Source organism: Notothenia rossii (genome assembly GCF_949606895.1).
Source record: "Notothenia rossii genome assembly, chromosome: 2".
In the NCBI taxonomy this organism is placed as follows: domain Eukaryota; kingdom Metazoa; phylum Chordata; class Actinopteri; order Perciformes; family Nototheniidae; genus Notothenia; species Notothenia rossii.
In genome coordinates, this window is record NC_136904.1 from 50,797,339 (window position 1) to 50,815,168 (window position 17,830).

A 17,830-nucleotide genomic window follows, 5' to 3' on the forward strand; every position below is an offset into this window, starting at 1 on the left:
AGGAGTAATCCCCGAAGCTTTTTCTGAACCTTATATCGAGGCTTGTATCGTTTTGGGCCAGTGACGTTACTGATGACAAACGAAGCCTCGCTGCCTGTCAATACCACGTGACTGCTTCAGAAAGCGATTCCGATCGGAACCACAACGCTCATATGGATGTATAATAAGAACGATATTACCCCTCCTGTACCCGGGCCCGGTGCTGACACGATAGAATTAAGAGAGCTCAGACCCTCACTTATATAGAGGTCGGAACATGTCATACGTATAAATAAATAAAAGCATAAATAAATGTAGGAATACAAAAATAAATGAATAAATACAGGACTAAATATAGTGCAGTGTTTTCAGGAAGTATTAGTGTACGTGCTGTGGCTCAGCCGGAAAGCAGTTGACTGTCAACCGCAAGGTCCCTGGTTCAACGACTGGTCAATAGGCCTACGTCTTTTTTTTGTTTAAAAAAGTACAGCTAAATGAGATAATGTACATGTACAATAATGTTCTCCAGCTACAACATGGTTAAGTTTACGAATATTATTAAGGAATACAAATCCCTCTTTGCAATGTTTACCAGCCTCCTTAGGCTTTTCAATCACAATCATTAAACTGGAATAAATACAATATTGTTAACATGAAAATATGATTTTATGTTTGTTGTTTAGAGTTATTCTAAGGCTTTACTCATTGGGAACTCGGTATGAGATAGAGCACACTGTTCAGATGTCCAATCTGCCTGTTTTACACACTTTGACCAACAGGGGGGTTTGTGTTCAAATGAAGCCCATAATGAAGCCTCATGAGATGAACCCTTTTGCGAACCAATTGGCTGGTAAGCTTCAAAGCTTCATAAGGCTTCATCTCGCCATCACTACCTATAAAAGAGATCAACAGAAAATACCTCAAAGAAACATAACAGGTGTTAACACAACAAAACTGACCTCCTAGAAAAACCAAGGAACCTCTATAGTGGCTTGGCCCAACCAAGTTGAACCCAAGGGATAATTAATTGTCACATCATACACAAAGGACACTGACAAAACCCAAATCCCCCCTTTGACATGGAAGCAGGTGGTTTGTCCCAATCTGTCCCAATTGGCTCCTTGCAGTATGTATGAGTCCTCAGCACTCGGCCACGCCCTTTGCTGAACCAGGAAGTAACCTCCCCCAATGGACCTGGTAACTCAAGAGACAAAGAAAATAATTAATACAAACAAATACTTGTGTTAGCTGTGCTAAAATGTTTGAAGTAATGTCAGATTACAATCAAATAAAGAGTTCACTAGTGATGGCGAGATGAAGCCTTATGAATCTTTGAAGCTTTCCAGCCAATTGGTTCGCAAAAGGGTTCATCTCATGAGGCTTCATCATGGGCTTCATTTGAACACAAACCCCCCTGTTGTTCAAAGTGTGTAAAAAAGGCAGATTGGACATCTGAACAGTGTGCTCTATCTCATACCGAGTTCCCAATGAGTAAAGCCTTAGAATAACTCTAAACAACAAACATAAAATCATATTTTCATGTTGCCCTGAAAAATTCGCACGGACGAAATGGCACGAAGGGTTTGGGGGCCTCCCCCTAGAAAAGAAAAGATTTTTGCAGGTCTTAGATGCTGTCTGGTGCATTCTCTAGACTGAATTATAAGGTGAACCACCACAATATTATATTGTACAATTTCAAGTTTGTTTGTTCTTGTTTGTGTTTGTTTTCGCTTGCATGCCCTACATAGCTATAAGAAATACTTAAGTTGTATTTATTCCAGTTTAATGATTGTGATTGAAAAGCCTAAGGAGGCTGGTAAACATTGCAAAGAGGGATTTGTATTCCTTAATAATATTTGTAAACTTAACCATGTTGTAGCCTGAGAAAGGCTAAACCATATCAAAGAATACATTTATTAACTACATTATCTCATTTAGCTGTACTTTTTTAAACAAAAAAAAAGACGTAGGCCTATTGACCAGTTGTTGAACCAGGGACCTTGCGGTTGACAGTCAACTGCTTTCCGGCTGAGCCACAGCACGTACACTAATACTTCCTGAAAACACTGTACTATATTTGGTCTTGTATTTATTCATTTATTTTTGTATTCCTACATTTATTTATGCTTTTATTTATTTATACGTATGACATGTTCCAACTTCTATATAAGTGAGGGTCTGAGCTCTCTTAATTCTATCGTGTCAGCACCGGGCCCGGGTACAGGAGGGGTAATATCGTTCTTATTATACATCCATATGAGCGTTGTGGTTCAACGGTTCAACCAATCTGAATCGCTTTCTGAAGCAGTCACGTGGTATTGACAGGCAGCGAGGCTTCGTTTGTCATCGGTGACGTCACTGGCCCAAAACGATACAAGCCTCGATATAAGGTTCAGAAAAAGCTTCGGGGATTACTCCTCGGCGCAATACGTAACATCACTAGTTGTAGCCTGAGAAAGGCTAAACCATATCAAAGAATACATTTATTAACTACATTATCTCATTTAGCTGTAGCTTTTATAAACAACAAAAAAGACATATTGTTCAGTCGTAGAACCAGGGACCCTGCGGTCATGAGTCAACTGCTTTCCAGCTGAGCCACACACACACTAAATCTCCCTGAAAACACTGGACCATATTTATTCCTGTATTTATTAATTTACTTATTCATGTTTTTATTCCTACATTTATTTATGCTTGTATCCATTTATACTTATGACATGTTCCGACCTCTATATAAGTGAGGGTCTGAGCTCTTTTAATTCCATCGTGTCACCAGCTGGCCCGAGTACAGGAGGGGTAATATGGTTCTTATTATGTCACCATGGGTATTATGAGCGTTGTGGTTCAACGGTTCAACCGATCTGAATCGCTTCCTGAAGCAGTCAAGTGGTATCGACAGGCAGCGAGGCTTCGTTTGTCATCGATGACGCCCAAAACGATACAAGCCTCGATACATGCTTCACAAAAAAGCTTCTGGGATTACTCGACACACGCTCCGAAGCCTTGGCGCAATACGTAACATCACTAGAGTTTACCATTTAAAGCAAATGTGTGGTGTTAATTGGCATGTTTTATTGTAGCTGCACTGAAGCAAAACTACTGAAGATGAGGATGCAGTGTAGTTGGTTTACCCTGTGTGGCTGTGGCCATCACAGAGCTACATCCCTTTTTTTCATTAATTCCCATAGAGCAGTGTTAAACCATGGTAACAGTTGTTTGCCAATATGCTTTTGAGGCATTGTTTTTGTATATTTAGCTATGGTTTGTGTTAAGGTATGTTTAAAATTATCACAGGCCCCCTCACAATTTAACCATATGTCAAATCAAACCAGTCAGTTTGCGTTATTAATTCTCCAGAATTCCCATGTCCCGCTTTGGGATGTACGAGATATATTTTTTACCCTTTGTTATATTGTGATTTTTATAACGCAGCTTGGATAGCTTCCTGGCAACTAGAGTAAGGTTATGATCGGACATGCCAGTAACAACAGTGTATGTTTTTGAGACGCGATCCTCTTTGTTCGTTAAAATTAAATCCAACAATGTTTGTGATGATTTAGTAATTCTTGTTGCAATTTTTATTGACTAATTTGAAATATATCACTAATATCCTGTAATTTCTTCCTGCCTTTTTTGTCTAACCAGTTAATATTAAAATCACCCATTAAGATTGTTTCTTTACCATTACACTGTTTGAGAATACTAGTTAAATTATCATAAAAAACACTCATTGCTGTAGGTGGTCGATATACAACAATTACATTAAAACAAATTTCCTGAGATGGTTATTCCCACACATTCAGTGGTATCATAGGATCATTCCATGTGTTTACTTTGCAGGCTTTTCTTAACATAAATCGTAACACCCCCTCCCTTACCTTGATTACGATCTAGTCTATAAATGTTATATCCTGGGATATTAACAATATCCAACGGAATTGAAGGGTATAGCCAGGCATAAATAATCAAGTAAATAGTGCAAATAGTGTGCTGAAAGTTTGATTGTCGTTTGCCACTGGGTGCATGAGTATGGGATTAGTTTTGTATCATAAAGATAAAGCAACACTTTCTCAGAATAAAGCAAAACTATGAGTTCAAAAGAAAAAAAAACTGAGTCAAGGAAAATAAAATACATTTAAAAAATAAAACTATAAGTTGCAAACAAATCATTTGTGTAATCATATATACTATAAGTATTTTTTCTTTGTTTTAACATAGGTTTTTGTTTGCAGTTCTTGTTTCTTCTTTCTCAATGATCAGACTTTTGCTCTCGCTGCAGCTTTCTCTTTTGCGCTCCCTCATTTTTTGTTTGAGATTCTGACACAAACCTCCCAGGTGGGCGGGACTTTCAGGGGTGCGTCCCCATTGGCTACTCAGTTTTTGAGTGACAGCCCAGTCCTCCAGCGATTGTACAGTGCAGGCAGCTGCGGTGCGGTGGCTGCCTGAGCGTGGATAGAACACCCGCAGAAGAACCAGCATTTCAATTATTATAATACTACAAGTGAAAATATATGTAAGTATTGATCATTTGTGTTGTTTTTGCTGTACTATACGGTCTGTTTCTTTATTGTGGTAAGTGAGAAGTAAAGCTGTGCTATGAAAGTTAGCTTTTGCTACCTTTAGATCCATAACAATGCAAGCTAAGTAGCCTAAAGCTAGCAGTGAGTGAGCGTTCAGACACCGGCGCACACACTCAAACTGACTCGTGTGTGCGGCGTGCCTGACTCTACCAACAGGCTTTCATGATTCTGTTTGGATATGCAAGTATAAGCCATGATAGCTTATTTTATTAACACGCTAATTTGATATGAAAATCAATGGAGGCTGAGTTAACTTTGTCGGAAAACCTACCGTCCATGACTGCCCCTGAGCTGTGTTTTATTTGTTAACTTATATTTTTCATTTCCTAAAACATTTATTTTCCTCTCATATTAACGGTGTGGATCATTGAGACAGCGTGGCGTCCAGAGGTCTTATCCCGTTTTCCCACTTCCTCTGATGGGACAGCACGGAGGGAGGCATGAAGAAAGAACTGCACCAGCTTCATACACACTGGCATTACTGTTATCACTTGCTCAGTGTCATTTCATTTGACCAAATGTCTTTACATATACATTTAATATATTTTATTATTATCCACCTTTTTGTTTTATATCCTTTTATTTAAAAAATCTTTTGAGATTTCGTCTTCTGGTTCAAATTTCAATAAATGTAATTTGTATAATCACTCTTTTGTCTTTATTCTACATGAAAATGTTAGAGATTCGATTCAAATCTGTTGATTATTCATATCTTCCTCAGGCTAGGAATAGTAGGTCGAATTTTTAATGCTAAATGTATATCATTTTCTCACAGGATATAGAATGAAACAACACCGGTTTTATCCATTGTGTATGAATGCTTCAGCTCTTCAGACCAACATAGTAAGATGTGAGCATGTTCCTAATGGTGTTGGTATGCAGCCTAGGTCTGCTCTGTTTAATAAAGCAAATCTGCCACTTTTATATTGCAGAATTTGTTAAATTAAAGCAGTTTTTAATTGTTTGTCCTAAACATAGCAATATATGCTTTTGAAATGTAACATGTCTTTGAAAAATAATAGTATACAGTTTATATTGTGTATCACCTTTAGCTTGAAAATACACAGATGTGTTTTTTTAATCTATAAAATAAATTGACCGACACTTTATCAATCCCAAATTGGGAAATTATTTAACATCAGCAGTGTGTTCAGGTCAGGGCTCGACATTAAGGACTGCCCGATGGCCCGGGGCCATCTAGTATTTAGCTCGGGCAATGAAGCCTCACCTGTTGGTTGCCCGATCGGGCAATCTATTATGCCAGTATCATGCAGCTCGCGGATCCAGTAATGAGTGACCCGACAGTAAAACTAAACATATCTATAACTAGTTTAGGTAGTTTGAGAGCTAATTAAAATAGCCACGTGTGATATTCTAACCTGAAGTGTGTGTTTTGTCCGCTCACCGCTGCATGTGATCATGCAGCGCTGCGTGTCGACTCGTCAGCAGCAGCTGATCTCTCTCTCCCGTCAGATTAGACTTCACTCGCGTTTATGTCCATATCGATCAGATCCAGCTAGTTCTAGCTAATGATATGACTACTTGCTTATTAAAAGACACCTAAACAATAAGTGTCGCTATGCGACTGGGTGAGGCCACAAAGTATAGCGCAGCATTATGCATTTGTTTACATGCCCACCGGAACCCCGAGGCATTACCAACAGATCAACGCACAATCAACCCATACAGGACATCTCTTTCTCCCAATTAAGTGTTAGACATTAGAATTCACTATTCTTGTCTGTCACATAAGTGGCGCAACTGAAGTGGTATTGCGCTAAAGGGAAATGATTTTGACGAAAGAGATTTAGATTTGCCGGATAACGGGAACTCTTTCGACCAACTTACAGTAGATAACATTACAAACATTTTTAACATGGGCCATAATAGTGTAAATAATGTTTATTTTGGCAGTTACAACTGAATGTGATGTTTTCTACTTTTTTACATCTGGGAAGGCATTTGCCTTCATCAGATGGAAAGTGTCTTGACAAACAACTTAAGTATTTCTTATAGCTATGCAGGGCATGCAAGCGAAAACAAACACAAACAAGAACAAACAAACTTGAAATTGTACAATATGATATTGTGGTGGTTCATCTTATAATTCAGTCTAGAGAATGCACCAGACAGCATCTAAGACCTGCAAAAATCTTTCCTTTTCTAGGGGGAGGCCCCCAAACCCTTCGTGCCATTTCGTCCGTGCAAATCTTTCAGGGCAATCTCTATTGGGCTCAGGGCCATCTGTAAATTAGCTTAGATGGCCCACAGGGCCATTTCCCAAAATCCTTAATGTCATGCACTGCAGGTATTAAAATATTTAAAGTTGGAATAAAGTATGAACTACACATCACAAGTATAATGCACAGCAATCCATAAGAGAAGTCCGATATGTTCATGAAACTCCCCAGGAGACACTGACACTAATGTGGCCAAGTGGACTCCGGAGTTTGCTGCATGAGTTGCGCTGTATGATCTGTGGTGTAGTGGGCTGTCACTCAAAAACTGAGTTGCCAATGGGGACACACCCCTGAAAGTCCCGCCCACCTGGGATGTTTGTGTCAAAATCTCAAACAAAAAACGAGGGAGCACAAACGAGAAAGTTGCAGCGAGAGCAAAAGTCTGATCATTGGGAAAGAAAGAAACAAGAACTGCAAACAAAAACCTATGTTAAAACAAAGAAAAAATACTTATAGTTTACATGATTACACAAATGATTTGTTTGCAACTTATAGTTTTATCTTTGAAATTTATTTTATTTTGCTTGACTTAGTTTTTTTCTCTTTTAAACTCATAGTTTTGCTTTATTCTGAGAAAGTGTTGCTTTATCTTTATGATACAAAACTAATCCCATACATGAGATGATCTGAAGCGGCCAAAATCATAAAAATATAAGAAAGAAATATAACTCAAAGCAAAGTACCGGTGAGGCACCCGTCAGTGAATCTGGGTAAAAATCAAGGTCCGAGCAAAAGTCGTTTTGGTGCAATTTATTATACACATATACAAGCATTTTTCTTCTTTCTTACCCGATGGTAAAAAAAAACATAGGCCTACCGGGTGCGCCGCGCACTACCACCTGTTTCCCAGATTTATAATGAGCAGGTCTCCCATCCCCCGGTGCCCAAAGGCTGCCTTTACAAAACAGAGGCATAGTACAACTTATTTGATAAACTTAAGTAAGAATTAAAAGGAAGATTTACTATAAACAAAAAAGAACAATACAATAAATGGATAACTATTAAATAATATAAGCTCCTAGATATGGCTTCATCATGATCGTTCAGAAGTGGTGACAGAGTTACCTTGTCGAATTGTATCATAAAGATCCCCTTGGACTGGAGGAACGGGCACCGGTGTGTCGTTCATACGAAGCCTGGGTCCGCAGGTCAGATGCGGGTCTCTCCTGACAACGCACAGCTCTGCGCGGCTCGGGTCCAGCCGATCTAAAGGTCGCCAATCACAGCCGCAGCTCCACAACCGCAAGACGCCACCCCGGTCATCGCCACGGAAACCGAGCGGGGAACAAAGTGCTTCGCGCCCGCCACTTGTTCACAGTGTATGAACGAAAGTGGAGCACCGTCGGTATGCGTCTGTTGAACATGACCAGGGCCCCGGTTTAGATGTACTGTATATCCCCGCTCAGAATCAGCATGACGCAGCAAAATCCAGCGAACCCTCCGTTTCTAGACATCAAGGTCCTGTGACCCGACTTGGGAAACTGACCTGTGGAGAATTGTGGAGTATATAATATATTGGCTCCATGAGTCGAGGAAGCCAGGCGGCTTCCCTGCACTCTCAGCACAGCATACCGAGCGCACAGAGGCCGCAAACCAGGCGCTACACATAGGTAAGAGAGCAATCATCAGTATGTTTGTTATTAGAAGTCCAATATACATCGGATCACATTTCCTTCTTACACCAGCCGACTGTGATGATTTGTGTATTCCTGCTTTACTTGGTCGACGGTCGTGAAGTTTCCTAGTGTGTTTTGTTTGTTCAGGCTGTGATCCACATCTGCCATCTTTCAACAGTTTTACGAAAAACTGTGACTTTTCTGAAATGGAAATTATTTTTTAAGATTGACAAAAATCATATATTTTCCTAATATTACCCTATGCCCTGTAAGGTGTCCTTGGGTGCTATGAAAGGCGCCCCCCCAAATAAAATGTATTATTATTATTATTATTATTATTATTATTATATGTGTAATTCATGGCACAATTCAAACGGGATCGAAAGATAAGTTTTCTCTCGCCATTGACTTCAATACATACTTTTTCCGAAATAAGGTCCCATGAGTTCCACCGGAAAGGGAGGGGCTTCGCCTCTCTATAACTAAAAGGGGTGCGTTATAAAAAAATGCACTCCCTATTGTCATGAAGGTGGAATCTAACTATATCCAGAATACGTTTTATTGCATCCAGGGTTCGAAGCATGTTTATTTCTGCTGTAAAGTTGGGCATTTTAACATGGGGGTCTATGGAAATGTCTCCTTTCTGCATTCTTCCACTATCGGCCAATAGATGAACTGCAGTTTGTGGCACTTCCTTATGGGCTTCCCGGCTCTGCCCCAGAGTTTGCTGCTTGGTTGACATCTAGGGCCACAGAGAGTTATTTAACAGTTCAGTCAGACAACTCACGTGTTCTTAATATGTTTATTAGAAGCAGCATATAGTTTGAGTTTGGCATCGAGGCTCGGGCCTCATCACTCCACAGATTTACAAAGAACCAGTCGGGCTCTGAGTGATGATTAGATGACTATCCCCCGAGCCTACAGGTGGAAGCTGGGGTGGAGCTGGGGTGGTGGTGGGGCAGGCAAGTAGCAGCAACATGAAACACAGCATCAGGAACATGAACGCAGCAATAGCAAGTGAACAAAGCAGTGGCAGCAGCAGCATAGCAAGGCAGAGGCAGGAAGACCTGGCAGCTTAAATAGAGCGGCAGGTTTAGGAGAATGTGTTTGGTTGGTTGTAAGAAGGACGAGGTGCGTCACGTGTTAATGTATTATTGGTGCTCGAGTTGCCTGAACTAGCTCACAGGCTTCGCCCCATTAACGGCGCACTACATTACACCCGACTTCCACTGGAACATGCAAAGCCACGTCCTGCAAACTCGCCCCCTTTACAAACAGCACAAAAGCACGCATCTGGCAGAGGTACTGAAGGAGGTAGTGTCAAAATGGAAGTTGGAGAGTCACAACAGATAACGCTTGAAATATTGTCAAGTGAATCAGTGAAGTTGGACTGGGCCCCCAAATTGGATGCTTTGCTCACACAATTATTTAGCAGCACAAAAAGCAACAGGAATCAACCAGGTGTCCAGGCTGCTAGGCAGAATCAGGAGTGTTGTGTCGTTCTTCCACCGTAGCACAACTGCTGCACATACATTGCAGTGCAAACAGGAGATGCTCAATGTTCCAAAACACAAACTCATCTATGATGTCCCCACTCGCTGGAACTCCAGTTATGACATGGTGGAGCAGTATCTTGAGCAGCAAGCTACTGTTTACTCAGCATTGACGGAAAAGGCCATAGCCGTGGGAACATGTTTCAAATGGGGGGTGCTGTGGGGATGACACCAGGGCTGGTTCTGACCAATGTGCTGCCCTATAGGCAAGATTTTAGCTGGCAATGAAAAACCTCTACAAAAGACCAATACACTGCAAAAAGAGAAATATATTGACATGGTGGACAGCTTCTATAACAAGGCTTCAAATGTATTATATATCATAACATGTTTTAATTGGGGGGGTGGACTTCACATCCTCTAGGGGGGTCCAGGGCTATCCCCCCGGGAAGATTTTTTTAACATTTTAAAGTAAAATGCTTCAATTTGGTGCACTTTGAGCGCCCAATTAGAGACTGATCTAGGGGGTACAACTCTAAACACCCATATGAAAAAGATCGGTTTGCATTTTATTTATCAAATAAGTAGGTATGTGAACATTTCCAATAACCTACCATAGCCATTAACAAATACATGTAACTTATTTTATTTGTGTTGTTCATTCATATCTTATTTTACCAGTTAACATTTATTTATTTATGTATATTTTAAAATCTCTCCAGTTTTAAACGATATTTTTGGTTTACTGTCCTATAGTATACATTGGAAAGATTTCAAACCTGTTTTTATTTATCCTAATAATTATAAAGGTGTGCCTTGGAAATATTTGTTTACATACATTGTGAGCAAAACGTTTGAGACCCACTGAGATAACTTAGACTAAAGTGAACTATCTAAACCCTCAGAGTCCTTTACCTCACTGAGCCTCTCAGTCTGACAGGAGAGGGCCCTCCCTCCACATTATTGTAGAAACAGCTTCTTATATCCGTTAGCGCAGCAGAAGCTAACAACAATCCCCGCCGGTACCGTGGTATCCCCTTTCTCTATCTCTCTCACTTTGGCTGTGAGCTGCGGGCGCCTGATAAGCCAACATCCCCCACTTTCATCACTTACAGCGGCAATCATACAGGGCAAATGGAAAATGTAACTGGGGTGAAAAGGGTGTTATCTTTACTTAATTATGAATGTTGTTACATCAAGGCTGAAAATTCGTTTTTTTAATATTATATCTTGTGGAAGTGCAGATCCCCTGTCCTCCACCAGGGGGTACTGCAGCACCCTCAGCACCCCTACTTCCCACGGCCCTGGAAAAGGCCCTCAAGAAAAAGGCCCTCAAGAAAAACAGTAATTCATTGGGTGATCAGGGTGTGAGAATGGCAGAGGAGGTAATTGAGGAACTTAAACCCCTAAACGCGATCACAACACTGATGTGCACTGAAACAACTCAGTCAGTTTCAATGATCCTGCCTCTCAAAACAATGCTGCTGAAATCCATGGAACAAAATGAGAAGGACTGTCCAACTGTGAAGGAAGTCAAAGCTGCCCTCAGAGGGAGCCTAAAGGACAGATACACTGACCCTGCTCTTCAGGACTTTCTTCATAAATGCACAGCTGTAGATCCAAGGTTCAAGGCCCTTTTTCATGTGGATAATGCCTGCCGTGAACAGATCTACAACAGTCTCACCACAGAGATTGTGGCCATTGAAGAACAGGTATTACATTAATAAATTTTCTTATACATAAATTCCTTTTTGGCTTAATTTGAAACATGTTATAGATGTTAGAATGTTAATAGTAGCCTACTCGTGTAAAATATGACATTATTTCTGTCATTTAATTCTACAGAGGGAGGCCACACAGACAGCAGGAGCCATGTCAACCGCAGGGAGAGCAGACCCAGGGGAATCTGGAGAATCCTCCTCCTCCTCCTCCTCCTCCTCCTCCCATCAAGAAGTCAGCCATGGCAGAACTGTTTGGCGAGCTCTTCAAGACTGAGGAGAGAAACAAGCCCACTTTGCAGCTGGTGAAGGGAGAGGTTACCTCATACATGGCAGCGGACAGCACTCCACTGGACTCTGACCCACTTGTATGGTGGAAGATCAATGAGGCAAAATATCCTCATGTTGCCATTTTAGCAAAGCGCTACCTGGCTGTATCTTCTACCTCTGTCCCTAATAGGGTGTTCTCCACAGCAGGAGACATTGTTAGTGGCAGCAGATCTGCCCTTTCGGCAAGCAATGTGGACAAGTTCATTTTTCTGTGAAAAAATATGAAAATACAACGAATGTACAAGCTGACAAGCAAGTCCTAATGTCAGGCTGCTTATGTGAATAGTACCCCTTTCACACCAACGCGGTTCCAGGGCCGGTTCGGAGCTGGAGCTTGAAAAGCACCGGTTTTTCCTGTTCACACCGCAGCGGAGCCGCCTCTAAGCTCCGGAATCCGGTTCGTTTCAAGCACCAAATAAAAATAAAAAAAAAGTTGTCGGTCTAGAAAGCAAGCACCGCATACGTCACGCTTACGTCGGAGGCGGGGGCAGGGGTAGGGGCATCAATTTTAATGTTATACCAAAGTAATTAATGCTGCATTGAGCTTGGCGCATGCAGAGGCTAACAACAGCTAGCTCTAATGCCATCGAATAGGACGTATATTTACCTTCTTTCGCCTACGGAATCGTCGTTGAAGTTGATGATGATGATTGTAAATAACTTTGAATGTAGCATGTAACGACTGTAAAGTTGTAAAGTCGTCCCATTTCTTCCATTTCGTTTCGACAGATCAAAACCAAAACAAGTAGCACTTCAATACAATCGGCCATTGTTGTTGTTGTCGATGTGAGGGGTTTCCGTGCGATTTGGATTTATGAAGCAGGCACGCAAACGGTTGCGTCATGACGCAAACGATGACGCAATGACGCAGCACCAGTCGGGGTCTGAGCGGTGTGAACGGGAGCTGAACCGAAGAACCGGTTCTGAACCAGAAAAGCTCTAGCACGGAGCTAGAACGGGAAAAGCCTTGGTGTGAAAGGGGCATGATACACTACAGTTCAAGTACAGTTCATTTTCGAAATGCTGCACCTTAATGTTTATTTTATTATATTTTGTATTTATTTGAGAGAATATTCACCGTTTAATAATAATTAAAAACCCAAACAAATATTTTATGTTTTGTGATCATCTTTTGTGCTGTACCGAAAACGTATCGAACCGTGACCTAAAAACCGAGGTACGTACCGAACCGAAATGTTTGAGAACCGTTACACCCCTAGTGCCCAGCTCCTCAAAACACCACCTTACAAAATCACACAACACTTATTGTGCCTCTGCAATGTAGCCGGTATAATTTTCCACATTTATACGTTTTTCCCCCACTTTAATACAACGCTGATAAATGAAATTGTATTTGTACAGAAACAACAGTCTTACAGTTTGATAGTATCTTCCATCACTTGAAAGTAACTTTTTAAAGTTTGGTAAGATAAAACCAGATCATGTTTGAGACGTTACATTTACAACACGAAGACTGTTTCACAAATGGACTTTGAAAAACATTAACCAGAGAATGATGATCTAAGCCAGGGGTCGGCAACCCGCGGCCCTTGGGCCGCATGCGGCCCTTTAAGCCCTCTGCTCTGGCTCCCTTGAGCTTAGACCATAGGTTTAGACAAAAATAAGAAGGAAATAAAATAAAAGTATTTGTAGGACTATTTATATTTTGTTGCATGGTTGAAAATGTTTCGTATCTTGTATTTTGAGGTGATACTGTGACACATAAATAAAAAAACAAAACGGTTTTAATTAAGTCAACTAAAATATGCGTCACATCCTGCTACAGTCCCGCACCAGCGCCTTTTCCTGCGGGTGAATAACCTGACCCCCGGCTCGATGAGCGAACTATGGTTAAATCAAAGTAAAGTACCGGAGGAACACAGGATTTAATTCTGTGTGGACAGAGTTATATGCTTTCACAGCAAACGATGGTGGTTTACCGGTATGTTTGATATGTAGAGAGAAGTTGACAACGGTGCTGCAGCCTTTACGTATCGAGGAACAACAAGGGAGAGGAAGACAGCTGACGATCTTCAGTCATAATTCAATGGGGTATGTAATTTATTTCAGAAAACACTTTTTGTTATATTCCATGGAATGCTCTTAACGTCCCGATAGCAATGAATATATTAAATGCTTTGACATTAAATACAAAAATTAATCTCTGGAAGCCGTAGCGCTGTAAAAAGCACGACCAATCATTTTAGCCGGCCCGGCTAAAATAACTGGATGGCCTTCCTGCCTGTCAGCCTTCCATCTGTGCACAAACTTATCTCGTGGCCTCATTGATGATGCGCGTTCGTGTGTGTTGGAGGAGGGACTCTGTAAGAAAGTCTGAAGGAATAGGCATATTTTTTCCGGTTGTGTATTTTCAAATTCTAGCGCACTCGAGCTGGTTTCTCCATTCTTACCTACCCTACCTTTAACTCTTTTTAGGGTGCAGCTATATGTTTTATTTATTTCAAAGTGGGCCTATTTTAATAATATTTTGTTTCCCTTCAAATGTGCAGAGGACTCCCCAAGTGCTGTGTTTAATTTATTTTAAAGTAGGCCTGTGTATTATTTTTAATTCTCCTTATCAGAATCAGAATCCCTTTATTAGTCCCACAGAGGGGAAATTTGCAGCGTTACAGCAGGAAAGAGCCAGAGACAGCTTAGTGTTGCATATCTGAAATGCGTTAAAAAAGTACTAAGTTATAATAAACAATAAACAATATGCTTAAAATAAAAAAGTTACATAATTTTCAAAAATACAGATCAAAAACAAATCAAATCTACAAATCAAATCCTGTAGCAGTCCTTATAGGAGTTCTTTGTTTCTTATTAGAGGTTAACAGTTTTATATAATGTAATAAATAGCCTAATAAATGCAAAATAAACTGTAGTTTTTGTCTGATATAACAATAAATGCAACTTTATTAGCTATCAAGCTATGAAATATGTTTTGCGGCTCCAGACAAAAATGTTTTGGGGAAAAAGGAGCAAAATGGCTCTTTTGGTCAAAAAGGTTGCAGACCCCTGGTCTAAGCAAAGGCACTTTGGGTTGAAAATAGTTTTTGGGTGAATAACACATACCAGGGAGTAATAGTCAGACACACAGAAGCCAGGGGTATTTACTGACGTATTCAATGTTAACATTTGAAAATCTCTTAAGTTTGTGTTAACCACAGACCTTATTACTGCCATCTTACCACAAATATGCTCAAACCTTGACTTTAAGATGAGTCTGGAGGTGCTGAAAGGCTGAGTCATTTCAGTTTAGGACTCATTTCTGCACCACTCTGTGCAGGTGAAGAGGCAGTCAGAGTTATTTGTCCTGCAACGGGGAAACTTACATTATTACAACCTCAGAAGTATAGTGCAGATAAAGTAAAGAGAATAGACATATTTAAAAAAAAAAAAAAAAAACTAAGTAGCAGTCGAAATTAAATTAAGGAGATAGCTGGTATAATGATATAAATTAGATTGAATAATACCCATCACTATCCTTGCTGCACAATTTAATATGATGCATATATGCGCCCCTGCATTGAAGATAACGTGATCACAAGTCATCTTCCCGTTGTGATTTAAGGTTAACAGCTCACTGTGCTGTGTGCTGTCTCCATCACACACTAATGGAGGCAGTCTCTGTTCTCAGTGCATTACCGCAGCTCGGAGCTCTGGATCTCGCCCACTGGTGCCATTCTCCAGTCCATTAGGATCTGATTCCCGTCATGGAAACATCACTCAAAGCCCATTTTGCGTCTCCACATCTGTAATGTACCATCAATGCCAGGCTGCCCAGAGCCATCCTCCATCCATCCATCCCTCCCCCCAACATCCCTTCATCTCTTCATGCAGCTGGGCAGCCGGCCCCATCCAGAGCCAGCCAGAAACCATGAGCTAATGTTTGTATAGGAATGCCTGCAGCACTCCGGCTGAGGAGCAGAGATTTAGGATCAGGACTTGACCACTGCACAGTTTTTCATTACCAGTGCCAATAGTTTTACTTTATGTGGTGTATGACGTGCGGTGGCGCTGTAAGAATTAAACTTCAGAAGGAGATGTTTTCTGAGAAATAGAGACATTCTCTCTTTAAAGCTGCAGCACCTGGCCTTTAGTGTGATAACATCTACAAACATTGCAACCAGTGGAATTTCAAACCTAATGACTTTTAGTGGTAATATTTCATCTCAGCTTGACACTTCACCCTCACTGCAGACTGAGTACTTGTCCACCGTACGACTTTAATCATGTAACTGATCCGCAGTTTTCCACATGTATCAGGAGAAGATTTTTTATACAGCCAAGCGTGTATACACAAAAAAAGAATTTGACTTTTTTGTTGCTCTCAAAGCTTAACAAGCTATGAAGATAACACGCTTAAAACGAAACATATGTCAATATATCCTGCCCAAACTGACAGTGGAGACACCTTTTCCTGACATAAGTCCAGAGGTTGGGGACACACTCCTTAGACATCTTCAGTGTAGAAATGCATTCCAAAGCTCCCTGAAAAATCCAGGTCTGAGTTAGACAAATCAATTCAGTATTTTAGGAAATTACTATCTCTTTCTCTCTGAAAAGCCTCTGTAAGGTACATGTTTTTAATGACTATAAGAATAACTCATACCCTTTTAATGACATGAAGTGCATACCATTTTAAATAAGGTAGTTTATTCAATGGACATAGTGTCCTCTTTCTATATTAATCTGTATATGCACTCAGAAGAAATGTGAGAATGGTGTAATGAAGTATCTATACTATGCCTTATTTTATTTCCGGGTGATAAGAGGCAGGTAGTTTGTGGATGTTTCAGAATCAGTTTAATAGGACAATATCAATACTAGATCAGATTCTCAATCAAAGGCTTGTATCAGCAGCAAACATTTGCACAACTATTCATTTTTTCACTGTATCCTTCAGTGAGCATTCTGGGTCAGGGTGTGGCAAGTCCAGTGTGGAACCCTCAAGGCTATCTGCCTACCTCAAGCATGAATTAAACTGCAAAAACAAGAGTCCTACCGGCTCGGACGTTGCCCGGGTCAACAAGGTCTGCGTCAGGTGTTTGGTAACCAGGGCAACCTGATGAGCATCAGGCTACTGAAACAGGATTTTTTTTGGACCAGGGTGGTGAATATGGACTAACTGGAATACTGGAATAGAGGTGGAGGCAGGAAGCAGTAACCATGGCAGCACAAGAACAGACGCTGAGCACCAGATCCTTAGAGGCTTGGGTCTATCATACCAGACAGGACCCCAGGTGCAGGCTGGGTAAAGAAGCCCCTGAGACAGTCCAGCACAGAACAGCAGGGTGAAAGATGCAGGCAGGTACGACACACATGGAGGGCCATAACCAAGGGGCTGGCACAGTGTGTAGGAACATCTGGGCAGAGTATGGCTTGAAGTCCAAAGGTCAAACTGGCAGCAAGGTGGCTGGGAACGACAAAGCTAAGATCCTATGGGACTTCCAGCTCAGACTGATAGAATGGTAATGGCTAACCAACTGGACATCATGGTTGTAAACGAACAGCAGAAGAAGGGAGTTGTGATACAGCAGTATCATCAACAGTAACATCAGGAAGAAGGAACACGAGAAGCTTGGGGAATACCAAGGGCTCAGAGAGGAGCTAAAGAAAATGTCGTGGCGATCAGAGCACTCCCTCAAACTGGGACATTATATATATTTATATATAGAAAACCCAAGGAAGAAACTGAAATGTTAACTTTAATAAATGGTATTATGTCAACAGATTTCAGTTGAAAGCAATAATGTTAAAATAAGAAATATTAGGTTCAACTTAATATTATTGCTTTCAACTAAGTGAATAGAGTTATGTGAAATGTGTTGACTTAATACATTTCATTAAAGTCAACGTTTCAGTTAT

The 17,830-nt window shown here is 40.8% G+C and overlaps 1 protein-coding gene across 2 annotated transcripts in view; it reads left to right on the forward strand.

Moving 5' to 3' along the window:
* The first annotated feature begins 7,776 nt into the window (after positions 1–7,776).
* mex3b (mex-3 RNA binding family member B) overlaps positions 7,777–17,830 on the forward strand; it is a 38,006-nt gene continuing 27,952 nt past the window's right edge. For both annotated transcript variants that reach the window (XM_079663555.1, XM_079663557.1), the window contains exon 1: positions 7,777–8,412. The gene's annotated coding sequence lies outside the window, so the exon portion shown is untranslated. The remainder of the gene's footprint in view (positions 8,413–17,830) is intronic.